The following is a 27735-nucleotide window of genomic DNA, read 5'->3' on the forward strand; positions in this document are numbered from 1 at the left end:
CCAATGTCCTGTCAGCCTCAACACACCCCGAGGACCAAGGTCTCACAGCCCCAGGGGCCGCTCTCCACTCACCAATCAGCAGGGGGAGGGGGGAAACACGGGCCTCTCCACTGGTGTGGGCGGTAATCAGTCCAATTGCGGCCCGGTCTCCTAGGGGAACCTCACCGGTTCCGCTACGCTTAGCTGGGGCCCACCACTGCCAGCGGGCAGTTGTTTTCTCCGACTCTCCACTCTTTCCACAATCTGGTCGATGTCCTGACAGCCTCAACGCACCACCGAGGACCAGGGTCTCACAGCTCCAAGGACCGCGCTCCAATCACCAATCAGCGGGGGGAGGGGAGGGAGGGAAACACAGGTCGCGCCTCCGGTGTGCCTCCGAGTCTCTGAGCTGTGGCAGACACGCTGTATGGGCCCCGATCAACCAGGCGGATTGCCCTAGCCACTGAGATTGACCCAAGAACTGCTATACTGCACGGTCGCACTCGCACTGACCTGGGGCGGCCGCCTGGATGTTTCGCAGTCTGCCGCACTTGCTCCGCATAGGCAGGCGTCTTCGCCACGGGGCGCCACCACCTTGTTACCGGCAGGGCGCAGTCAGTAACCTCTTCTTTGACGCAATGCTGGGTTCGTGACAACGGTTCCTCCTATGGCCTCCGGAGGGCCGCCATCTTGCCGGCACTCGCGTCCTTCCTTTGAGCATTTCACAGCTCCACCTGTGCCGATCGCCACCCGGTTTATGGTGTTATTTGGGCTCTGCCGCCTCCCCAACCGCTCACCGCTCCGAATCGGCACTCTGAGCCAGGATTGTGTCGGATGTATGGGGCAATATCACTGTAGGCTAGCGCAGCACACTCAGCCTGCGGCCATCTTCCGCGGCTGCTATCCACGCCCCCATTAACCTAATTTTGAAAACATTTTTTAATTACTTTAAATATTTCTTAGTTTTAAATAAACTTTTTTGTTTTTCCCAATAATTTACCTTGCAGAGATCAGAGATCTTCACACAAACTAGGGAGTCTCCCTATGGTAAAATATGGGGAACATTTCTTAAAAAATTATTTACCTAAAAAAAAAGCTAAACTTCAATTTAGCCAATCTTTTATGTGTCAATTTGTAACGCTGATTCTAACGCACTAAAATTTTGCCAATTGTAAACCAGCACTTTACTTCTTATCGACACTGAACTACTTGTGGGTTGTTTCTCAGAATCGGTGGTCAGACATAGTAGCACTATGATATTTTAAGTTGATCTCATTTTATTTGTGCAACATTTTACATATTGGATATCATCCTCAAAGTCTTTATTTCGGTTTTACAGTACCATAAAAAAAGTAAGCACATGAATCTAGTGTGGCAATGAACAAGATAAAAGGTACTATAAAATACTCCCTATACAGACTCTTGGGAATTTAAAAGCAAAGAATAAGAATTAGCAGAAATACTTATCACAAGAATACAAATATATAAAAAGTACAAAGATAAACAGATTTCAATATTTAAAAGATATATCCTATCAAATCAGAGCTAAAATAGCATACAAATCAGTTATTTACAAAACAAAGTGCTAGTGCAAAGTAGCTATTTTGAGATTTGCCAACGAGGGAGCATCGGCCAGAGTAGAACACAAAAGCCTGATCTTAAAGGGCTCAGTGTTTTGGCCCTGGTTTCCCCACCTAACACAGGCAACATTTTCCTCATGTAGCCTGATGAGTGGTTCTAAAAATTCCAAAGGCATGCCAAAATCCTGAAGGACCTGCCAAAGTAAGTCCCTGGGGACTAGGTCGAAAGCTGTTTTCAAATCAATGAAGGCAAGATATAGACTGCCTTTGCCCAGCACAACTACCTTCCAATACAGCAAAACCAGGCGAAACGCCTGGTCGATGGTACCGGTCTTATGCCGAAAGCCCGCCTGGAGAGGAGAGAGGATGTAATTTTCCTCCATCCAGGTCTGGATTTTAACAAGGAGCGAGCTGCAGAAGACCTTTTGGGCGCAAACTATCAAGCTAATTGGATGGTAGTTGGCGGGCTTCAACCTGTCCCCTTTCTTAAAAATGGGTATTACTTCTGCCCCCTTCCAGGTTTCCGGAATGCTCCCCCCGCTAGTGATATCGTTGGCCAGTCTCATAAAATAAGTTGCCCAATGTTCCGTATCAGCACGAAAAAGGTCTCCAGGGATGCCATCGGGACCGGGGGTTTTTGCTGGAATAATGGCATCAAAGGAGCACAAAATCTCCTCCTTAGTGAACATGAGTGTATATGCAGAAAGACCTATGTCTTGGAGCATCTGGGAGCTATCAATAAAAGGACCCCCGGAATATAGCTCACTAAAATGTTTATGCCATTCGACGGCCGGAATATTATTTGCCAAGGGAGGTGTACGTTTGAAATTGCTTTTGGATACCAGGGACCAAAACGTCCGACTATCAGGATGCCCAATGGCCTCGCCTGACTCCTCCCATCTCCTCTCATCCCATTCTTTTTGGATATATATTTATACGATTGTAAATTTGTTATGTACTTTTATGATTATTTCTTAATAATTGATTGAAGACTAATTGAACTGAAATTGAATGTTAATATTAATGTACATGTATTTTACATATTTGCTTTAAATTTAAAACAAAATAAAAAATGCTCTAGGTCTATTACATTAATATTGAATTAGAACTTTAAATAAAGGAAACATTAAGGGGCCGATTCCGATCCTGTATTTTTTTTTCCCGTACGACTCGTATCCGCATTTTTTTACGTACGAATCGTACAAGTACCGTACAAACGGTGAAGTACGATTCGTACGGGAAAAGTACATACGAATCGCCTCGGGAAAAGTCTACGAGACGTCCCCGGACAGTTTTACGTACGAGTCGTAAAACTTAAGTCCGAGCGCACAAGTCCGATCTGTACCGGCGTTCCTAACGTCCCGTACGGAGCGAACTGTGTACGACCCTTACCCCGGGTACACTTGTGCCCGGGGTACGACTCGTACAGCCCCCCCACCCCAGCCCCGTATGTACGCGCTGTACCCCCACCCCAGCCCCGTATGTACGCGCCGTACCCCCACCCCAGCCCCGTATGTACATGCCGTACCCCCACCCCAGCCCCGTATGTACGCGCCGTACCCCCACCCCAGGCCCGTATGTACACGCTGTACCCCCAGCCCCGGATGTACGCGCCTTACCCCCACCCCAGCCCCGTATGTACGCGCCGTACCCCCACCCCAGCCCCGTATGTATGCACCGTACACCCAGCGCGTACATACGGGGGGTACGGCGCATACATATGGGGCTGGGGTGGGGGTACGGCGCGTACATACGGGCCTGGGGTGGGGGTACGGCGCGTACATACGGGGCTGGGGGTACGGCACGTACATACAGGGCTGGGGTGTGGGTACGGCGCGTACATACGCGAGGATTGGGGTATGCCTGGGGTACGGTGCGTACATACGCGGGTGGGGGGTACGGTCCGTACATATGCAATGTTGGGGTACGCACCGTACATGATGACACGTACGATGTGGGTGATGGCATGTACATCGCGTAGCGGGCCCCCTTTTCCTCGTGCATCATGGCGTACTTAGCTTTTCCGGCTCTTTTTGGATCCCGTAAAAATATAGCCGTGCGGAGTGCTGTGGGTACGAATCGTACTTGCTGGTCCGTAAAACGCTGCCTGACTCCGTGCGGACGTCGCGTACGCGCTGTTTAGGATCGGAATTGTATGTATTTTTTAGCCGTTCGGTGTTTTTTACGATTTGTACGGAAATTGTATTTCTGTACGAATTGTACTTGCTGGTTTGTACGGTGGTATTCCCGGGTACGAGTCGTACGGAGAAAACGCTCCGTACGACCATTTGTACCCGGGTTTTACAGGATCGGAATCGGCACCTAAATGTAAAGTTTAAGTAAAAAACAACATAGAATATTTATTTAAAGCGCATTGATGATTATTCAAAGTGATGCATTGAATTCATTAAAGTTAGCTTAATTATTCTTGATAAAAAATGTTTCCTTATTTTGTAAATTCAAAATGGATTATTAAAATAATTTTTAATTCAAAAATAAATATGTTTTAATTTTACAAATGTTTACATTAACTTACATTTAGTTATATTTTTAACCATTTTAAACAATTTTATTTAATTTAACGTTATTTCTTATGTTTTTTTTATTTTTAGTCTACTAGCATTATTATTTTATGGGCAGGTGTTGTGGTTGGCTATTTTTAGTGCTGGATTGTTTTTTTTAGTATTCTAAGGGCCTGGTTCTTAAACTGTACTTTGAAGTATGTGTTGTAGCACTGCAAAACAGGGCCGGACTGGCTGTAGCGGGCACTGGGCGTTTTCCCTGTAGGCTGGAAGGGTGGGGGCTGTTTTTTGAGCGGTGGGGGCTGGTTCTGCAGCAGTGCTGCAATATCCGCCCCTGTAACAAAAGCAGCAGCAGTGGTGCAGGAGCAGCCGACAGCAGTGATAATGCGCGCCACTGGTTCACCTTACAACTATTCCCCCACACTGCCCACTGGGGCCAGTCCAGCTGAATTGCCTGGGTAGGTTTGTGTTCCTAGTCTAGCCCTGCTGTAAAACGTTTCAGAAAACATACTACAAAGTGTTCGTTTTGCCTAAACTTATTTGTGCTGAGTTCTCTGCCCTGATTGCAGAGCCTTCTCACATATAAGTATATACTTTAGTAGTAAATGTGGGAGAGACATGGGAGAGGGGGTGGGAAAAGGGCCAAATTCACTACTAAGGGACCAATTATGATCTCGTCCGGAAAGCATTCCTACCAAATCGGCTTTCTGGGTGACTTGGATCGGGTGAGTCCGTACGAGCGATTTGGATGTATCCGGATGATTCTGGATCCGATTCGATCGGACTCACATTGACTTCAATTGGAGCCTGTGTTCCGAAGGAGAACACAGGACCCTATTGAAGTGAGGGGTGGCTGGGGAAAACCTTGCACCTTGTGGCAGGCACCACATGGTGCCTGCCACACTGTGCTTAATTGGAAAGGGAGGTCCCACAGGCCCGATTCTGAGGGCCCCGACGGAAAGGGGGCCTGCAATGGGACCCCAAGGACAGATACCGGCAGCCGATTCATTCCGGAGAAACCGATTCGGAACGGCTGTCCAATTTGGTCATCGTAATTGCTCGCTCGGAAAACAAGTACATGGGGCTGTACAATTTGGCTCCGAAAGACTCGACCTATCCGAATATCTTTGGAACCAATTCGGACAGCTCTATCGGTTTACAGGCATCGTAATCAGTCGTTGTGAACTGTGTACGATTCGGTTGCCAACAAGGGTTCCAATTCGGATTCAGCAAACACGAATCCAATTCGGAGCCTTTCCGAACGGAATCCTAATCGACCCCTAAGAGGGATACGATAGTGAGGAGAAAGAAAAATGTAGGGAGAGTCAGGGAGGGGTTTAGGGAGGGACGTCACCCAACCACACAAGAGTAAGCCAATTACATTACTCTGGGGGTGTAGTCATGTAACTTACACTTTTGTTGTAAGTTTATACTTGGTCTTTGTGAATACTGAAAGTAATAAACTTACTACCAAGTGCAAGCTTACTCAAAAGTGTAAATTAGCTTTGTGAATAATGCATTGACTAGATTGTAAATTCAGGACCTTTGTCTCCAACATGTCTGTTTTCAGTCCATGGAAGATAACTGTATGTGCTTTTGTCTAAAGTTTTTCAGAAAACATAGGAGTCAAAAATGCATTAATTGTTTCTAACCAGCTATGTTGCATTTAGCTTCTGGCTTCAAAGGATATTGAGCTTATACCTGGGCCTCACTCCTTAAGGGAAACCCGTGTGGAAGGGAAACAGCGTTTACAACACAGACATAACTACGCAGTGCCATTACAATGCAGGCATTACAACGAATGTGTCGTTACGACACGTTCCATTACAGTGACTTGCTTTTGGGAATGCATTGTTGGATTTTAAATTCAACACCTTTCCTACTGTTGCACAGACTGGAGTTGGAATAGTAAAATATACTATTCCCAAGTCCATCGCTTTCCTAAGGCACGTCATTGTAACAACTTGCTTTGTAATGGAACGCATGGCAACGACGCATTCATTGTAATGCCCATGTTGTAAAGGCATGCGCTGTAAAAGGATGTATGACGTTACAACGCACACTATTACAACGCATGCACTTACAACGCATTTTTTACAACGCATAATCCATTACAACGCATGACATTACAACGCATGACACTACAACGCATTTTTAAAAAATACCTTTACAACGCACTACCATTACAACGCATACTACCTTTACAACGCATACCATTACAACGCATAATATTAAATTACATTTAAGGTAAGTATTAGATAGTATAGGGGTAAAAATTACTATTCTAACTCCAGGGGGTGCAACAGTAGGGTAAGTGTTGGATAGTGTAGGGGTAAAAATTACTATTCTAACTCCAGGGGGTGCAACAGTAGGGTAAGTGTTGGATAGTGTAGGGGTAAAAATTACTATTCTAACTCCAGGGGGTGCAACAGTAGGGAAAGTGTTGGATAGTATAGGGGTAAAAATTACTATTCTAACTCCAGGGGGTGCATCAGTAGGGTAAGTGTTGGATAGTATAGGGGTAAAAATTACTATTCTAACTCCAGGGGGTGCATCAGTAGGGAAAGTGTTGGATAGTATAGGGGTAAAAATTACTATTCTAACTCCAGGGGGTGCATCAGTAGGGAAAGTGTTGGATAGTATAGGGGTAAAAATTACTATTCTAACTCCAGGGGGTGCATAAGTAGGGTAAGTGTTGGATAGTATAGGGGTAAAAATTACTATTCTAACTCCAGGGGGTGCATCAGTAGGGTAAGTGTTGGATAGTATAGGGGTAAAAATTACTATTCTAACTCCAGGGGGTGCATCAGTAGGGAAAGTGTTGGATAGTATAGGGGTAAAAATTACTATTCTAACTCCAGGGGGTGCATCAGTGGGTAAGTGTTGGATAGTATAGGGGTAAAAATTACTATTCTAACTCCAGGGGGTGCATCAGTAGGGTAAGTGTTGGATAGTATAGGGGTAAAAATTACTATTCTAACTCCAGGGGGTGCATCAGTAGGGTAAGTGTTGGATAGTATAGGGGTAAAAATTACTATTCTAACTCCAGGGGGTGCATCAGTAGGGTAAGTGTTGGATAGTATAGGGGTAAAAATTACTATTCTAACTCCAGGGGGTGCATCAGTAGGGTAAGTGTTGGATAGTATAGTGTAATCTAATGCGTTGTAATGGTATGCGTTGTAATGGTAGTATGCGTTGTAATGGAATGCGTTGTAAAGGTAGTTTTTAAAAATGCGTTGTAGTGTCATGCGTTGTAATATCATGCGTTGTAATGGATTATGCGTTGTAAAAAATGCGTTGTAATGGTAGTGCGTTGTAAAAGTTGCGTTGTAAAGGTTGTTCCCCGCTGTAAAAGCATGCATGAATAAGTCATACATCTCACGTGGAAGGCTAATCATACTCTGCAATATTAGTGCCATAAGCATCATATAAATGAGGGCAGAATATAGCATTTATTTTGCACAGTATATCACCTTCAATTTGTATTTCGACATCATGAATCCTGTTCGGAGGAATTACATTGCCGTCTGGCTTCTCACCTTCATGCATGATTTTCATCATCCATCTCCACAGGAAGTGACACCTCTAGTTTCCAGCCGAAACTGTCTTTAAAGGAAGAAGCTGTAGTAAGGAATCCCTTAATACGTACATACATTGTTAAGTTAGCATAACCACGTTAGATGTTAGAAAGCCGTCTTGCTGCTTTTGCGCACGACACTGCATCTACATGTTATTGTTTAAACAAACTGCTGGCTCACGCTTTGCCTCACATGAGAGCAATCTGTTGTTACCATCCCGAGCTCTGCGCAGCGACCTTGGTCTGTACATGGTGTAACAAGAACAGTCTGGGTTGTTAGACAATGCATGTTTTCCACTCTAGGTTGATCGACTCACTATTTAGCCATAACATACAGGCAGCTGCGAATACCTGAAAGTTGGTGCTTTTAATATTGCAGACATCATGTTTAATATTCAGACCGAAGACGAGCCTTCCTGCGAGAAGACTTCTGATGCTCCTGTGATGTGATTTCACTAAGCTGATCTTTGAGGTATGGGGTCCCCCATTCAAGCCTAAGAGACCTTTTATTAGCATAATAATAATATTAGCTTCTTAGTAAAGGGAAGGTGGTAGTATCCACTGTCATTTATAACATGGTCACTCCCTTTATATTCTATGGTATTGTAACGATGCTGATGGTTTTAATTATAATCATTTGTCTGCTTGTATTAGCCAAAGTACTGCATCTTAGGACACGTGGTCTATAAAATAAACTCTTTTTATTTTCACCGTGTCTCTGTTTATTCTTGTTGTGGACTGATGTGAGAATAATATACGAACAGGTATTTCCGATTCCCACCATTCCTGAGAGTACACTGAGTCGCTTGTTCTGGGTTGTCTTTTCATTGGGACCGCCGAGCTAAACCTCGGATAACGAATGGGACACTTATGCTAGCTGGATACTGGGTTCTGGGTTCTGAGGTGAGTTTCTGGTACACCACAATTCACTGAGGTCCTGGGGTTCTACGCATAGTTCTGTGTATAAGCAGAATCCCTGCAACATGGCGCACCTAACGTTTGGTCTATGAGTTGAAACGCCTTAGTAGTGCTTATATTAGTCCACGGCACCCTCATTCTTGTTTCCGGATAACAAGTCTGAGGGATTTAAACCTACCTATTTCTGTTGATATAGGTTTCTTCAAGCTTGATCATTAAAAAGGTTATTGAACCCTTGTGCTACTAATTGCTTCGAGGGTAGCTTGTCCTTATGGCGGTTGAAATAGCGGCGCACAGTCGAGCACCTCTGAGACGTCATTTGACGCAGTATGGGGTGCCGGACACTGGTATGAACGTAATCTTTGTGGTAGGAGCCGATGCGGCTCATCCTTATGAGTTGTTTTACTCTTGGGTGACGCTTCCGGCGGTGAGTGAGGACGATAACTCTTTTCATACTTACACTGCCACTGCCGTGCCAGCGAACTATACACCGTATAGGACACAAGGAATACCAATATCTGCTTGGCAGCATCTTATTTGGTTTAATGGCGCCCTCCCCCATGCGGTTATACCGCCGAGAATGGGCCCTTTGTCAATTGCAGGGGCCACTTGGCCGGTACTAGCCGGATATACGCCTCATCCCCGTTACCTAACGGTGCCGGTGGCTGATTTGCGTGTACTGCACACTGCCCTTATTACAGTACATAGGGCTTTGGTACAGTACGTGTCACGCAATGTGCAGGCGGGGGCACCTGCTGTTGCGGGGCAGCCTACTGACCACCACGCAGTGGTCATTAGTCCTGTTATGGTTAATTCTGTTATGGGCAAGCGGCCCCCAAATAGGGATGATTTCCCTTTTCGGCTTGCTGAAAAATTTGATCAAATAGAAGCGGTTTACCCGAATACATCTCCTGTGGAGAAACACAGGATCCTTACCATTAGTTTGCCTAAAGACTTGGTCCCCGACATTGATGATTGGGTAAACTGGGGCAAGTTCTTTGCAGCAACGTACTCGCAGTGCTTTGGCACTCCGTCTATGTCGGTACTGCCCTCCGTTATTAAACGTGTTCAAGATAACCACAGTGCGGAGTCTGCGATAGAATTAGGCATGCGGCTCCTCGGACAATTTGACCTGGTGGCTACCATGGTAATGTGTAACCTTAAGGGTGATGCTATGCAATTCCAGGTTTGTAATGAACTGAAGAAGGTTGCTGATGAGGATAAGCCGCGGGAGTTCGCGAAAATAATCTCGACGGCATACAGAAATTTGGGTCGTAGCTCTTTAGGAGTTAAACCTGTTGTAAAAACTCCCGAAATTAAGCAGCAGGGTAAGGCAGAAGCCTCTGGTAAGGATGACCGTCCAAACTTTCCGAAACAGAGTTGGCGGTCAAAACAACAGGGAAAGCAGCAGCAGAAACAGGGGTCTCGGCCTGCCTCTCCCGTTCAGTCAGGTAGTGAGCGCACTTATGATCTGCGTGATCGTGCTACTATTAAGTCTCCTGATAGATTTCAGGTTTCTGAACAACGTTCTCCTCGTTCTTCACAGGAAACATCGGCTTCACAGTCCGGTGGCGGAGGCGGTGGCAAAGGTCGGGGTGCTCCACAAACACGTGACCAACCCCGACAGACTGAAGGTAAAGGCAAGCAGGACGAATTCGCACGACAAAGACCCCCGTTTCAGAAGAAGAAAGTGGCTGCTCTGACGGCAAGGTACGCCTCAGATAGTGCGGACACGGCTTCGGAACCGGACATGGGCGCTGACGCTACTGGACAGCGCAGCGGAAATTACCATAGTCCGTCAAGCTCTGCGTCCATTTCTGGAAGCGGCAGCAACTGATACATTGGTTACTGTTGAGACAGCTGACACCAGAGTGGCTCCCCCTGACAGACTCTATGAAATAGTCTTACTAATTGAGGGTGACATACAACGTACAATAAAAGGGATTTTTCGGGATAATCTGACTACCACCTATGATATCCTCCTAGCGGAGGCAGATTGGCCCCCAGCTTTCATTTTAGACGCTCCTAGAGGGGAGGAGGTAATCCTCCCGTCCTTTGCGCACACAGTGGCTAAGGACCAGGCTGAAGTGTATGCTGAGGAGTGGGCACTGGCGCTAGCGCCGGCATTGTATCGTACTCAGGTGGGATGGGACCGGTTGTCCCCCTGCCATGAGATTCCATTGCGGTCTATGCCCCAGCCACAGCCCCAATATCCTATGCGTCGTGAAGCTAGACCGCACGTCGCTGCAATCCTTGACCAATTGGAATATCAAGGTGTTATTGAAACTTGTGTGACCCCTATGAATAACCCTTTATTCACAGTGACGAAGCCTGACGGGTCGTACCGTTTAGTTTTGGATTACCGGCACTTAAATTCGCATTGCCGGACCTGCGCGGTACAAAATACTCACAGTTCGGCTCTTGTCGACAGTCTCGTGCGTAAGAGATTTAAAACGACACTTGACATCTCCAATGGCTTTTTTAGCCATAACCTGTCCACACTGAGTAGCCAGTGGACGGCGTTTACTTCAGGCGGCAAACAGAAACAGTTCACAAGATTAGCCATGGGCTATAAAAACAGCCCTGGCGTCTTTGCCGCTCGCGTGGTCTCTCTCTTAGAAAGAATGGACCCCGACGCATACTCCTATGTTGACGATATCTACCTCACGGATGATGAGCTGATGCCACATCTGTCTCGAGTCGACAATATCATTACGGGTTTTGCGGAATATGGCTACAAATTTAATTTTGCGAAGTCTCACATCGCGGAATATACAGTGTTGTTTTTGGGCTACGAGCTCAACAATGAGGGTAAGGGATTGGCTCCTCACTTTCTGGAGAAGTGCGCATGCCTGCGTGCTCCTACAACACTGAAAAAATTACAATCTTTGCTGGGCTTTCTGAATTTCGGACGTACGTATATTCCTGATTATGCCCAGCGTATCAAGCCGCTTTACGCCTTGGTACAACCTTCTTTTTCGAAGTCTAGCTGGCAGCTAGAACATTCTGCTATTCTACAGTCTTTACAGGCTGATCTTCTTGCTTCACAATACTTACTGACGCGTGATAACCGCACTAACCTGGTAATAAGAATAGTACCAGGCGCAGTGGGTTTCACGTACTTGACGTTCAATGAGGGCGACACAGTCCCCATAGCGTATAAATCACACTTGTACACCTCTGCTGAGTTGCGTTTTTCCACTGTCGAGAAAGTTCTGACAGCAGTACAGATGGCGATCCTTAAAGAACGCGCTCTGTCACAAGGAAAACGCATACTGGTTGTGACACCGTATCCTGCCCTAGAGGCAGTGACAAAAGCACGTGTACCAAATTCTAAAGCTTTGCATCCACGGTGGATACAATGGGCCACGACTCTGACATCACCAGATGTCACTTATATCTTTGACGCCTCTTTGCAGACTCAGGAGTACTTACAGTATGAATTCGTTCATCCGGCTCCTCTGTCTTTGCGCCTGCTCGAAGAATACCATTGTGTCATATACACTGACGGCTCGGCGCAGCCGGCGATTGGATCGAAGCATGACTATTCTGCGGCTTGCGCAATTGTCGTGGGTACATTCGTAAATGGTGAATTCCAATCTGATGCCGTGCATATGCAGTCGTTGGGTGATTGTACCGCGCAACTGGCGGAGCTCCGGGCTCTGGTGCTTGCACTGGAGTTTGCTGATCCCCGAGTCACTACTCTTATAGTAAGTGACTCCTTTTATTGTGTCCAGTCCTACAATGACAATTTACACTTCTGGTCTCAAAACGAATATCGCGATACCAAAGGTAGCACAATTAAGCATAAATTGCTTTGGGTTCGAGTGGCAGACTTTAAAGAACGTCTCCCTCTCGTGAATGTTATTCACACTCTTGGTCACCAACGACTTGGTGTCCATGCTGTCGGTAACAGCTTGGCTGACGAGGCAGCAAAAACAGCAGTGGCTACATACTTGGTGGCAGCAGTTACAAGATCTAAAAGTAAGATTGATGATGACATCTTGGCAGCTATTGCTGCTACAGAGAAGGGAAGTGATTACCCGAAGGGTTTTCCTTCTCGTTATTTTTATCACTTAAGTCCTGATAACGTCCCGTTAGTGAGGATTAACGACGTTGGTGACAGAATTATTCCCAACGCGGACTGCAGACCATCTCTGATACTAGCAGCGCACGAGGGGTTGGCATCTGCCCACGCCGGCGTGTCCGCTACTGTATCTCTGTTGCAACAACGTTACTGGTGGTTCGGTTTATACAAACAAACGCGCGCTTATGTTCTTGATTGTGACATTTGCCAACAGATTAAACCTTCCACTGTTGCGCGCCCACCACAAACACAGTTGTACATATCTAATAAACCATTTGGTTGTGTTTATCTAGATCACTGCGGTCCTTTTTCTTCTGACACTGCGTACAAGTATATCTTGGTTGCAGTGGATTCGTGCACACGTTTTCTTTGGGTATGGCCACAAAGGAGTGCTGATTCACGGACTGTCATCAGCGATTTGCGTGTCTTTGTGGGAACTTTTGCGTGTGGTACCTTCCATTCTGATCAGGGCCCTGCGTTCGCCTCTAAGGCTTACAAGGAGGCTATGAGAAATTTGGGGGTCCAAGTCAAATTTTCGTCCCCCTACCGACCTGAGGGTAATAGTGTGGTGGAGCGAATGAACCGTGACTTAAAGCAATCTTTGACAGCACGAGTTTTAGGCACAGGCCTGAATTGGCTAGCCCATTTGTATAACGTCCAACGTGCACTTAATAATCTCCCTAGAAGGTCTCTGGGTGGGCGGACCCCATACATGATGTTCTTCGGAATCAGAATGTTTGTCCCAGACCTTGATGGTCTAGACATGGCGGCGTCGGCCGCACCCTTTGACGTAGATGATCACTGTGCTGTTTTGCAGACCCTACAAGAAGCCAGAGACACTCTATCGAAGGAGCACTTGCCCTCCACATCTGATGCTGCGCTTCAGATTCCGGTAGTCGGCTGGCTACCCCGAGTTGGAGACCTGGTCCGTGAGAAGGTGGAGAACAAGAAGGAGTTCGGCCCCTCTTATCGTGCACCGGTTCCGGTGCTTGGAGTGCAGGGTACAAGAACAGTCATTTTACCTCCACTTCCTGGTCGCAAGGATAACAGGTACATCTCTATTGACAATGTCAAACTTCAGCGAGTGGCCGATACTTCTTAGTATGACTCCAGCAGTTTCATGCCAGACGATGCTAAGAAATTCAGTGTTGGTTCCTGCTTCTAACACCTTGTCTGATGTTGCCATCGAGATGCAGTCAGTTACTGATCCCTTGTTATTACCGCCGGCTGGTGGTCTGCCCGAAGAGGCTGAGTATGCTTATCCTACAAATGGTCAATCGCCTGTTTTACAATCTACGGCGGTTACCCAGTCACGTTTCTCCTTTGACACTAACTCGTTGCATTCCAATTCCCGTTCGAACATTGCTATTTTTGTTAGTTGGTTCAAAAGACATTTTTTGATTCCCCCTTGGACATTCATTTGGCTGGTGCTTATAGGTATTTTTTTGTTTATGTCCATTGGATTTGTAATAGTATTTTTCCGTCTGGTGAATGGCCACTATCTCAATGAGAGATCTACAATTAGACTTATCGATGGAACTTTGGCCCCCCACTCCTCGTCCCACATCATGAAAAGGGACCAGACTTTTGTGAATATTACTGCCTGGCCCGTTTTGGATGGAATTGCGTGGGATGCTGTTAAATTCCAAATTCATGGTCCTACTGAGGTCATCAATGTGCCTAATGTATTTCGTGTTTCTATGGGTGATGTGGTTAAGCAGAACATTCGTTCTGATGATTGGGATGTTCATGCCATTGAAGCACTGTTTTCTGATTTGAAATATTATGCCGCTTTTGATGCAGAAGATTTATATGAAAATGCGGCTAACTATGCAGAACAGTATTGTTTTCAACATTATGGCAATCACTTCCTGCATAAAGCAAATACGTTTCGAAATTTTGTAAATTTTACCCAATGGGAACACTGTCCTACTCCAACTTTAGGCAGTTCACCTACATTGGTTGATAAATATACTTATTTTACTGATTTCAGTGTTTCCAGCCCAGCATCCTTTTATTTTAAAGTGATGTCTGAGTCTGCCTCGAAGGTTAGACTGACACACACCAAATTACTATATTCTAAGTCCTTTATGGATGAGTTGTCAATCAAAGGTTATGATCTGTGGAAGGCTACTATTGATCTTAAATCGGTTTGGGGTTCCAAACCGTGGCAGGTTCAGGGAACTGAAGCTTTACATCGTGCCTGTCTTGTACCAAATCATATGTTGTTTTTAAATTCAACCATCTTCCAGACCACCTGTTTCGGATTGGCCACTTCTAAAAAACTAAATTTCCCCTCTGTTCCAGATCTGGGCGCTTACCCAAATTGGGATAACCAAACAGATCTGTCCCTTCCTGCTTTGCAGTCATTAGTCTCTAATAAATCTTTCAATATTTCGAAATTTAGTAGTGAAGGATGGTTAATTTGGCAAAGTAGTTCAGATGCCTGTCAATGTCGTTTTCTAGGTCTGAAACCGGGGTATACGCAGCAACGCGTAGACCCTCGGTTTGAGTCCTCTCATACAGTAACTACCTACTCTGTAGGGAAATTATGTCAATCCTGGCTGCGACATTCCACCTTGGCATCTGTCAAAGTTCATTTATCAAAATTACATGACAAAATAGATTTGAATGATTTTGTTAAAGGTCCTGTGGGTGGCAGATCCAAGAGGTGGGCGTATGCTATTTACAACGAAGTATGGAAATTGTTGCAAATTGAAGCGGCTTCAAGATTGAGGGCCATTGATCAAGCAAATATGGAAAAGGTCTTGGCCGTTATAGATAACAGCATTAACACACTTTCTTCCAGAATTTATACATTGGACAATATTGTTTCTTCAATTGTTGATATTGTACGTGATGATATGTCTGTATCTTATCATGGTCAAAACCAGTTGCGTTCTGTTATGCAGTTTGCATGGACATTACAAACGTTAAAGGCAGGAAAGGTCCCCTGGAACTATCTGAATACGACATCATTATTCCTTCCCTTTAACCTTACTGTAAAGCAGCAGTTCATGTCCATGAAAGATGCTACATATTCATTGTTACACATTGAAAAATTGGAGCCGTTACCTTTCTCTGTGGCGGAATTGAATTCAGCCGTGTGGTTAGTACATGGGTTGATCACGCTCCCTTTCGCGCTTTTTAAGTTTACGTCATGCATGAAACACTATGCTCTGGGTAGATATGAACAGTTGGGTACCGCGTTCCTACATGAGGTTTGGTCTCTCCCTTTTACGTATAGATGTACAAGAGACGGTACAGAGGTTTACCTGAAAGGTGAGGAGTGTACCTCGACACCTGATCATTCTGTAGTGTGTAGGCACATTCAGTTACACGGTGCATGCAATGTACACGCCCCAAATTTGGCCTGCGTCCTCAAAGGTATCCCAGTGCCAGTGATTAACCCATCTTTCACGCTGCTTGCAAACGGTAGTTATTTAATTTGAATAATGAAGCTTGCTGCGGGATGTTAGTGGGAATCCCATATATAGTAACTGTATCGCAGAGAGTAGTCTGCTGCAATAATGTTCTATTTCCACCCCCGCATGGGCGGCTGGATGTTTCCATCTGGCCTTCGATTCCGACCTTGAAAGCAGAGTTCAACAAGATGAGCAGAATAAGAGCTCTATTGTCCCAAAAGGAGGTGCCATTGACTTCCTCCCGAGAAACATTTGTCCTTCACGTGGCAAATACGCGCACTGAGGTACAGGCGCTTTTGAATACTGACCTCCCCCTGCATTTTGGAGCTTTGATCCAAACAATCTTCAATGCCTCGTCAACAACTGGCCTGGCTCATTTTTTTAAACTTGTAGGCTCAGGCCTCGTTACCTCCTTCCAAATTATTTTTGGTGTGATTCCGGCATTTTTTCATTCTATTTTTTCGAGCGTTTTTGGCGGTGTCCCGCTGATTCTGGCGCTGGTGGCAGGTGTACTACTTTTACTTTTCATACTACGAAATGGATGCACTTTCTGTGCCTCACGACAACCTGCCCCGTCTGCATCTTCTTCGTGACAGGATGCTTGAATATTATGGTACCCTGCCATTGGCGACTTTGAGCCTGGCATATGGATTATCCTTCCGGTATTCCTACTTTACCTGCGTGCAACCTGTCTTTCACTGCCTAGATTGTCCCTTTGAATGGCCTCTGGATTTGTGCTTGACCAACACGGTGTCTCCGCTCTCGGATTATGATCGACTGATGAGTCCCTTAGTGTCTCACGAGTTTGCCTGTTCTGGTGTTCGGATTATGGCCTGTGGTGCGGCGCATGGAATCCTGGGTAATTGGGACATCACAAGGGCTGCCTATGACTTCTTGGATATGAGTTTTCTGGAAGAACACGTCGGTTGCCCTCTGATGGTGCTAGAGGCTCCGCTTATTGAAGAACATGTATGTTCCTTTTCTTTGATTAACTGGATGGCTGAAACTTTTAGTGGCCGTGCCAACGATTTCCTGTTGGAAGCTGTTGCTACGTATGCTGCATACACGTTCATGGATTGAGTGAACTGTCATCCACTATATTTTTTCTACCATGTCTTAAACATTGCCTGTGACTTTGGATTGCTAGCTAAAGCAGCATTTTTTCATTTTTTTCTACTTGGTTTCAATTTGAATACGCCTTGTTCTGCTCTGTCGAATTCGAACTCTGCATTCTCTCATTTCTTCCCTACTGGTTAGTGCTTCGATCAAGGGGGCATGTAGTAAGGAATCCCTTAATACGTACATACATTGTTAAGTTAGCATAACCACGTTAGATGTTAGAAAGCCGTCTTGCTGCTTTTGCGCACGACACTGCATCTACATGTTATTGTTTAAACAAACTGCTGGCTCGCGCTTTGCCTCACATGAGAGCAATCTGTTGTTACCATCCCGAGCTCTGCGCAGCGACCTTGGTCTGTACATGGTGTAACAAGAACAGTCTGGGTCGTTAGACAATGCATGTTTTCCACTCTAGGTTGATCGACTCAATATTTAGCCATAACACACAGGCAGCTGCGAATACCTGAAAGTTGGTGCTTTTAATATTGCAGACATCATGTTTAATATTCAGACCGAAGACGAGCCTTCCTGCGAGAAGACTTCTGATGCTCCTGTGATGTGATTTCACTAAGCTGATCTTTGAGGTATGGGGTCCCCCATTCAAGCCTAAGAGACCTTTTATTAGCATAATAATAATATTAGCTTCTTAGTAAAGGGAAGGTGGTAGTATCCACTGTCATTTATAACATGATCACTCCCTTTATATTCTATGGTATTGTAACAATGCTGATGGTTTTAATTATAATCATTTGTCTGCTTGTATTAGCCAAAGTACTGCATCTTAGGACACGTGGTCTATAAAATAAACTCTTTTTATTTTCACCGTGTCTCTGTTTATTCTTGTTGTGGACTGATGTGAGAATAATATACGAACAGGTATTTCCGATTCCCACCATTCCTGAGAGTACACTGAGTCGCTTGTTCTGGGTTGTCTTTTCATTGGGACCGCCGAGCTAAACCTCGGATAACGAATGGGACACTTATGCTAGCTGGATACTGGGTTCTGGGTTCTGAGGTGAGTTTCTGGTACACCACAATTCACTGAGGTCCTGGGGTTCTACGCATAGTTCTGTGTATAAGCAGAATCCCTGCAACAAAGCCAAGCAGGAGGATTCATTTCCATCATCCATCTACACAGGAAATGACATCGCTGGATATCCCATTATCCATCTACTGCCTTCCCAGACACTTGGTAACATGCAACTGTATTCCCATTGCTGGCAGAGTGGAGAAGTGTGGCTCAATGGTTAGAGCGGCAGACCTCGAGGCAGAGCACTCGTCCGGGACCAGGGTTCGATTCCCGTCGCGGCAGGGTCTCGGGCTATAAATTCCGCGGACCGTATATTCTCGCCTCAGTGCCTATTCTAATCATGGGTCCCACGCTGCAACTCTGGGCAATAGCTTGCTTAATCTCCACAACAGCCCCACAGCGCTGGGATGCCTGGCTTCACCCTGGGGAGGCCCAGGAGTGGACATTTCACAGGTAAAAAGCCATGAAGGGTTCCCTAGCGGTATGAGTACAGCGCCGGGAAACCCCGGTCCGGGGTAGCTGTGCGCTGTACAAGCACATTTACATTTACATTGCTGAGGAAAGCCTTTGGGGACTCTTCAACGTTTTCCAACTACAGGCCGATCTCCCCCTACCATTCTTGGTCAAGGTCTCAGAGAAAATCAACAGATACCTCACCGAATACCTCAATGGCCACCAACTCCTCGATATCACTGAGTCTGGTTTCAGACACAACCACAGCACAGAAACTGCCCTCATCACCACTATGGATGACCTCCACATGGCTCTGGACAGAGGAAGAATGATGGCCCCCATCCTCCTGGACCACTCTGCAATGTTTGACATGGTCTCCCACCTGATCCTCATCCAGCGCCTACACAACATGGGAATCCAAGAAGACATACTCTGCTTCTTCCTGACAGGAAGAAGCCGGCCAGTCAGCCTGGCACAGTAAACCGTGGATGCTTGCGATCTCATCTGCAGAGCTCAGCAAGGATCCTCCCTGAGCATGACCATCTTCAACGCATAAATAATCCCTCTAGCCAGCATCATCCATTCTCATTACATCAACGTCCTATCCTAAGCCGACAACATGCAACTCATTCTGTCCATCACGGACAAGGCGACCAGCACCTGGATCAAGTCCAATACCTGAATGACTGAAATCACTCACCGGAAGAAGAGTAGCTGTTGGAAGCTGAACACCAACAAGACTGACATCGTGATCTTAGGAAAGATCACTTCATTGACTCCAGCTGGTGGCCAACAGATCTAGGACTGACACCTACCTCCACTACCCATGCCAAGAACCTCAGGATCGTCATCGACAGCAAACAAGTCAATGCTGTCATCGCCTCATGCTTCCATATCCTGAAGATGTTGAGGAAGATTTTCAAAAGGCTCCCAATCAGCACTTCGAAAACCATCACACACTCCCTCGTCTGGGCTACAGAAATACCCACTATGCCAGGGTCAAGAAAAAACTAATGAAAAGGCTGCAGTCCATTAGGAACTCAGTGGCCAGAATTACTCTCACCCTCCCATGCCAAACTCACATCATGCCACACCTGTAAGATCTCCACTGGCTTCCCATCCACAAACCAGGACAAATTCAAACTCCTCACCCACACTTTCAAGGCACTACATAAAACTAGCCCTGCATACCTTAACAATTGCATAAAGCTTTTACAAAACTTTCAGATATCTCCGCTCAACTGGAGTCATACTTATACACTTCCCATGCACATAGAAAACCAGATCCGGTGGTCGAGCCTTCTCCTACATCACTCCAAAAGCGTGGAACAACCTGTCACTACACTTAAGAGCCTCCTCCTCCTCACTTCTTGAATTCCGCACGAAGCTAAAGAACTAGCTTTTCGAGTAGTTCCAATAGGACTTAGCTTTGGCTAGTCTTACACCCTCCTGGGTGATAGTGCGATCTACAAATCTGCATATAATAACATAACATAGTAATAGTCTTACTTCTGCATTCAGCAGATTTGTTGGTAATGTGGTGTATGCTGAACCAATAGGGGCCAGACAGCCCTGTCATTTCCTAAGAGGTCCATTCTAATGTTTTGAACTGCGTGGGGGTAACTGACCACCAAACCATGCTTGATGTTCTTAATATCCTAATGGCAGTCATGGTAGGGTGCATCGTTAGCCGTGAGTGCCGCAGCTCTATATGCATGAAAATTCCCAGTATTGGAAACACAGCATCAAACTCCACCCATGAGCAGAATGTCTCAAAGGATATGCTGCTTGTGCATTTACAATAAAAGTTTCAGTATCCCCTGTGTTAGGGACACCTCTAGCAAGGAGATGTTGTGTGAAGGCTGCCCTGAAATGTACCTCTAATAGAACAGGAGCAGCTTGTTCCTAGATCAACAAACAGATTCAAAACATGAGATACAAAACTGATATCGAACGGGGAATAATCTTTTGTATGTCAGGTGCCTAACAAACCGACAACAGAAAGGAAGTGCCTATATGAGTTTAAGGAGGTTTCCAATATTACAATGGAGGACTCCACAGTCTGTAATAATTGCTTGCTTGAGCGTGTCATGTAAAATTACTCAAAGATCTAGAAGAATATGCCCCATGGCAGGGCGCCCAAAATGAAATGTTTTCTAGATCACGAGGAATATTAGTGGACCCTAAACCCGCTTTCATGATAGAAAGCCACATTCAGGTACACTAGGAAAAAATGGATGGATTTTAAAGATGTAATTGATAATTAAAATCCTATCCTTGTGCACACAATGTGAACAGTAACTATAATAAAAATCAACAGATTAGTAGTTACTACGTTTATGAGTATTGCGGACAGCAGAAAATATTCCAACATATTGGCTGTTTAACTTAAGATCAACCCCACCCTCATATCTTTGGCTTACTAAATTAAACTCAGCACTAAGAGAAAAGCCTAATTTGAGTTTCAAAGATGATTCACACTCTCAAACCTGCTTCGAACAATGAAGTTGTTGTTCATAATAATAACTGAGGGCCAGATGTAGGTGGCTAAATACCGGTCGGTAACCCCGAAATTCGGTAAATTTCAGGGTTACCGACCGGTATTTAGCCATTCCTAATGTAGGTGATGATTCGGTAAATACCGAATTGGTATTTTCCGATTCGGTAAATGCAATGTAGAAAGCACATAAAAGAGTGCTTATGTGCTTTAAGAATTCGTTAATTACCACCAACTTCAAGTTGGTGGTAATTAACGAATTCCTTTGAAAATTCACTTTAGATTTTTTTTTTAAGTGTCATGTGGCACACATCCATGCCCTTAGGGCATGGATGTGTGCCACATGTGCACACAGGCACATTTCAGGGGTGCAACAGGGTGTCCTCTGGACACCCTGGCACCCTTGAAATACCTCCCGGTATTACCAATTCAGTAATACTGAATCGCTAATACAGAATGGCTTTAGATTCATTCCTATGGGCCTCCAAGCCCATAGGAATGAATGGGTAGGTATTCCTTATTACTGAATCGGTATTATCGATTCTGTAATAAGGAATATTAAGGAATCTGTATTTTTTACCGATTCATTACCTACATAAGAAATACCGATTTCTTAATACCGAATCGGTAAAATTTGGTATTAAGAATTTGGTATTTGTGGATTACCTACATCTGACCCTATGTCTGCTATTCTCATCTCTGCTGGAAAGAAGGCTGATTAGCCCCCATGAAGTGAAAGCTGAATGCCCCTCCCTTAGCCTTCAGCGAATGAAGGTGAAGAGATCCTGCCTGGACTGTCTCCTCTCAATCTCCCAGCATGAAGTTCCTCTACCCATTCACACTCTGTTTCTAATTATATAACATTATCTGGCCATTGTTGACTCTTTCAGAATAAATGATAATCAAAAATGGCATGAAGCCTTTAAACTTATTTTCATTCTATGAAACTGTGCTGTTTGAACTATAATAATGAGTGAAGATTGAAATTATCAGCTTCCATACAACTTTGTTCAGAGAATGCAGCTTAAATTAAATAATGTGAATATATTTGAGCATACTTGATTATAACATTGCAAGGAAAAGTGACCGTAAAAATACATTTAGTCTATATTTGTCATTCATATGTGAATGATTAACAAATGTAACCTAAAAAGGGGAACTACAGATATTCATACTCACTTTTAATGCAAACACATATTATAAGGCTTGCCAGGGTCAGCACCAAACGGTGAAATGTCCCCTCTGTGACAGGCTTATTGGGTGCAGATACCAGGCTGAATTAGACAGCAGTCTCACCCGCTCAGCCTGCACACATGTACATACATGAGTTCTCATGCAACCAGACTACAGCCTCTTTCCTAGTTGTGTAGCAGCGGATCTTAAAAGGTGTAGATTTGCAATTATCATCCCCAATTTCAACAAAGTTTACAGTAAGAAAGACTCAGTTGATGAGACTTATGGCAGAAATCCAAAAACCAGGTAGTCCAAAAAGTTCAATATCCAGGGAGATAAAATTATGCAGAACCCATTTCTCACACCCTGGTTTTCAGAAAAACTAAAAACACTCAAAATATAAGTGCAACAGCCAGAGAGACGTTGGTTCAAAATCTACTGTCCAAATAAAAAAATGGAATTTTCCACCTTAACAGCTACCTATAAAATCAAAATTAGTGAAGTGAAGAAAAAGTACTTGTCAGCCCCCATTTCTTGAGCCTCAAACCTAGCTAAAGAGTTACCTCACATAGGGCCATATGTAGGTAATATATATTTACCGATTCATAAATACCGAAATTTACCGATTCGGTATTTATGAATCGGTAAATAGAATGTAGGTAAACATTCGGTAATTATTACCGAATCGGTAATATTCGGCATTTATGAATCGGTATTTACCGATTCGGTAATAATGCATCCCTTCCAATTCATTCCTATGGGCCTGGAGGCCCATAGGAATGAATGGGAAGCCATTTACAATTACCGATTCGGTAAATACCGAATCGGTAATAGGGGGAGCATATTCATGGGTGGCAGGGTGTCACATTGACACCCTGTTGCACCCCTGAATCGTGCATGTGTGCACATGTGGCGCACATACATGCCCTAAGGGCATGTATGTCTGCCACATGCCACTTGTCAAAAAGCTTAAAATTGCTTTTTAAAAGGTTTTCGTTATTTACCATCAACTTGTTGTTGGTGGTAAATAACGAATCCAGACACCTAAAATGCACTCACTTGAGTGCCCCCTACATTGGATTTCAGGATTCGGTAATTTACCGAATCGGTATTTTACCGATTTCTTAAAATTCCGATTCGGTAAATTACCGAATCCTGAAATCCAGCCACCTACATCTCAATTGCCTAAATACTGGTCGGTAACAGGATATTTACCAATTTTCGGCCGTTACCGACCGGTATTTAGGTACCTACATATGGCCCATAGTGGTGGAACTACAATCTCCGACTCTGGCCACTCACCAACACTCCCCACAATGAACTCATTCATTCCTTCCAGAATGTGCAGATATTTATATAGCGCAAATCACCAACCGGTCTCTAAGCGCTTGCTTAGGGAACCCGTCCTGGTATTCCTCTGTGAGATAACCCAGCAGGGCATCCACAAGGTGAAAGCCAGGCATCCCGCCGCGAGGGGCCATTGTGGAGATTAAGCAAGCTATTGCCCAGAGTCGCAGAGTGTGAACCCATGAATCGAGTATGCACTGGAGCGAGAATTATCGAGTCCATGGACAATTTATGGACTCAAGACCCAGCCGAGCCGGGAATTGAACCCTGGTCCCAGGCTGACCTCTGCTTCCAGGTCTGCCTACTCTAACCAGTGAGCCACACTTCTCCATTAAATTCATGAATGAAAACTTTCAGGCTTGTGTAATTGCTTCACCTGATAATCTTCCTCTAAGTCTCAACCTCACTAAAACCATGTCTGCCCTCACCACCTTTAAACAAGCTGTGGCTCATAAAGCTTTTCTGTATGTCCTACAAAGGAATATATGATGTTACAACGCATGCAATTGCAACGCATGCTTTTACAACGCAGTCTTTACATCGCAACTACCATTACATTGCGAGATTTTACAATGAATGCCATTATAACGCATTTTTTAAAACTACCATTACAACGCATTCCATTACACCGCATACCATTACAACGCATACCATTACAATGTATAAAACTCTTAGGGCAACCGTAGGGTAAGTGTTGGATAGTGTAGGGGTAAAAATTACTATTCCCATTCCAGTGAGTGCAACAGTAGGGAAAGTGTTGGATAGTGTAGGGGTAAAAATTACTATTCGCATATACTCCAAAACCCATACCCAACCTAATACTAAAAAAAGCTGCATTACGTACCTTAGAATGCGTTGCAATAGCTTGCGTTGTAATGGTATGTGTTGTAATGGCATGCATTTTAGTGGCATGCGTTGTAATGGCATTCATTGTAATGGCATGCGATGTAAAGGCAGTTGCGCTGTAACAGTTGCATTGTAAAGGTAGGTCATTGTAATGACTGCATTGTAATGGATGTTTCCCCCTACAAGGCCAAACTTCTAGCTCTGTTTGAGTGCTTGCTCGGGCTTGGCATTTGGTCTACGGCCTGGAACCCTGCCACCATCAAACCCTTCTGAAGAAAAACCTTCACTGGACTCTGGGGATCTCAACAAGATCAGGCCAATATTCATCTCACCATTTCTGTGTAAGAGTGTTGGTAAAAATTGTCTTACAAATGTTTCAGCAATTCATAGACAAAACAATGTGCTAGAGCCTTTCCAGTCAGGTTTCAGGCTGAAACAGAGCACAGGTCCTCTTGGTTTTTGGATGATCTATGTTGCATGATAGAGGATGATGGTGTTGGGCCATGATTTTGTTATACCTCTCAGCAGCCTTAGACACCACAGATCACTCCATCTTGATAGAAGCCTTAACTAGAGCTTCGCTTTCAACCACAGTCCGCTCTATGTTCAGGAAAGCCATAAAAAAACTGACTTTTTACCCAGTAATTTTGAAAACATCTCCCACTTAGCTGTTATGTTGAATACTCAGCCAGAACAAACTTTGCGTTACCGTGCATTCTACAAATAAATATAACATAGCGTGGTGTGAACATATAATCCCATATTATTTACCTCAGCAATATTGTTTTTTTCATGTGTATATAATTCTGCATATCGCTGTGTATACCGATATATTTTAAAACAAATATGGATGTTGTTTCCTTTTGGTCTGAAATGTCCTTTTGCCACAATTACACTTGCTAATCTCTACTATTCAAGAAACTACGGGGCATATTATCAAGCATGGCGTTAACATTATCACCGCTTTAGCGGCAGAAAACTGCAGCTAAAGCGGCGATAATGGGCTTGATAATATGCCGCAGAGAATTCCAATAGAAGCCCATGTTGACACCAGGCCATGGGCTTCTATGGAGGTGAGGGGAAAAAGATCCTCATCCCTTACTAGTCATATAATAAGCATGTATCGTTCTTGTGCTGTTTCTGGCCCAGAAACAGGGGGAGAAGCCCCTATCCCCCTAATTTGAAGTAGGATTTTTTGATTACTCCAAAACCGCAGAAACCCATCGAAACCTGGCATTAGCCGAGACCGGAGAATCGTCGGGTTTACAAACCCTTCCGTTTACTAAGATACCCCATTACGTGACAACCCGCCCTGAGGAAGCCCTAGGCCTGATGGCCAGTTAGAGGGCGAAACACGTGTTGGCTGTGCCATCTCTGTTCTTTTCTAGCAGACAAATAAAAGCACAAATATCTTACCATCATCATCTGATCTACTTGCATTAATTGGATATTTTATCCTAATCAACTTAAAATTTATACTCTCGCCCGGACACACCTAAAAAATCCATGGGCTTCTATGGGAATTATCAAGCCCATTATCGTCGCTTTAGCGGCAGTTTTCTGCCGCTAAAGCGGCGATAATGTTTCTTGATAATATGCCCCATATTTTTTAGGGAGTAAATTTGCACATGTTTTTTCACAATGTTACTTAGTTGTCAGTGTAGGCAACTGCAAGCCTGGTTTTGGGAGGTTAATGAACTCAGTATTGTATTCAAGAATAATGTCTTCTCCTCAAGGATGTCTCGCACTTCACCCAGGAGAAAATCTTGGCACTTTCTCATTAGAAGTTTTTGCTGAAATGCTTCTGTCATGCGATTCAGTTCCTTAGACTTGTATTGAGAGAAGACATACATACTGTACCAAAGCCCTTGTATTTTAGCATTAGACTCCAACTGACCCTTTTCTTGCAAGGACTATAGTCAGGTAAAATAGCATTATTGTTTTTTTATTTGCTGGGCTGCTTGCTATTTTAGCATTAAATACAGTTAGACTGGTAGGCTTCTTGACTTCTTGTGTTTTGTTTTTACAGTGACCTGGAAGTTAGGCTGTTCAGGACCCAAGCTGATTTGCATGTGGTGGCTCCACACCTGAAGATCTGCAGTGGACACACAAACAATTATAGGCTTTAATGCAGCTTGAGTAATTGCCCGTGCCTGACACCTTTGCAAGCATTTTCCTTGTTTTGATGCAACATTATCATGTCTCAGCCTAAGAGGTGAGTGATTTACATAGAATCCCAAAGGTACTTTGAGCGTGACTCAGTGGTTAATTTGTAAAATAAAAAGTGCCGGCTCTCTCCTCAGGAGGCAGCGCTAACAAGAGAAATGTGCTGGTGCAAACTGCTCCTGACTAGAGCCCCGGAACTTATTATTTGGAGAAGACTTGGACTAATCCTAGAACTGCCATTTTCGGAGCATGGGAACCGAGTTCGCGTCTCGGCGTGGCTCACTATCCTGCAATTCTGGGGAAAATCACATGCACTCCGAATGAGTGTGTCCTTATCTGGTGCTTCAAGCACCGGTGCTGAGGATTAGGTGCCGCTGCTGAGCACCGGAAAGCACCGGCTCAAATTAAGCACTGGCGTGACTTCAACAATGTCTTCAACCGAGAGACTCATCTCATCAGAATGTACAGCACATTGCTGGATAGACACGGTTTTCAAAGTCTTGCTATTTTTTTAAAGAATTGTAAAATTTGAAATAGGGCCCATGTAAAGGGAGCTAATTTCAATGACGGCATGGTTTTCAACACTAGAGACAGGGTGAGAATAGCAGGTACAGGAACATGTAAAACTCTATCTTGGAAATCTGTCTGGGGAACAAGGCAGAGAAAGATACCTGTAGAAATGACAAACCTTAATGGAAATTTAGGCCCCAGCAATTAATTGCTGTCACATTTTGGTGGCTTTTGTTGTCTGTTTGTGCTTCACATTCTCTTGCCTGTAGGGCGATGCATAATTGGTGATTAAGACTAATTCATTCAGGAACTTACATAATTGGATGCTCAATTGTGTCAAATGTCTTGGAACACGTTTTGTCTTGTTTAAGAAGTATCCGGAAACTAAGCAGGTTTTCTCACGTTTTTTTTCATATTTTTATTCGCTATAAGGAAAACGCAATATGAAGCATATTAAATATGTGCTGAAATAGCAAAGCAATTTCCTACATGAATACCTTTCCAAA

This window comes from Triturus cristatus, chromosome 6 (genome assembly GCF_964204655.1).
Source record: "Triturus cristatus chromosome 6, aTriCri1.1, whole genome shotgun sequence".
NCBI lineage: Eukaryota > Metazoa > Chordata > Amphibia > Caudata > Salamandridae > Triturus > Triturus cristatus.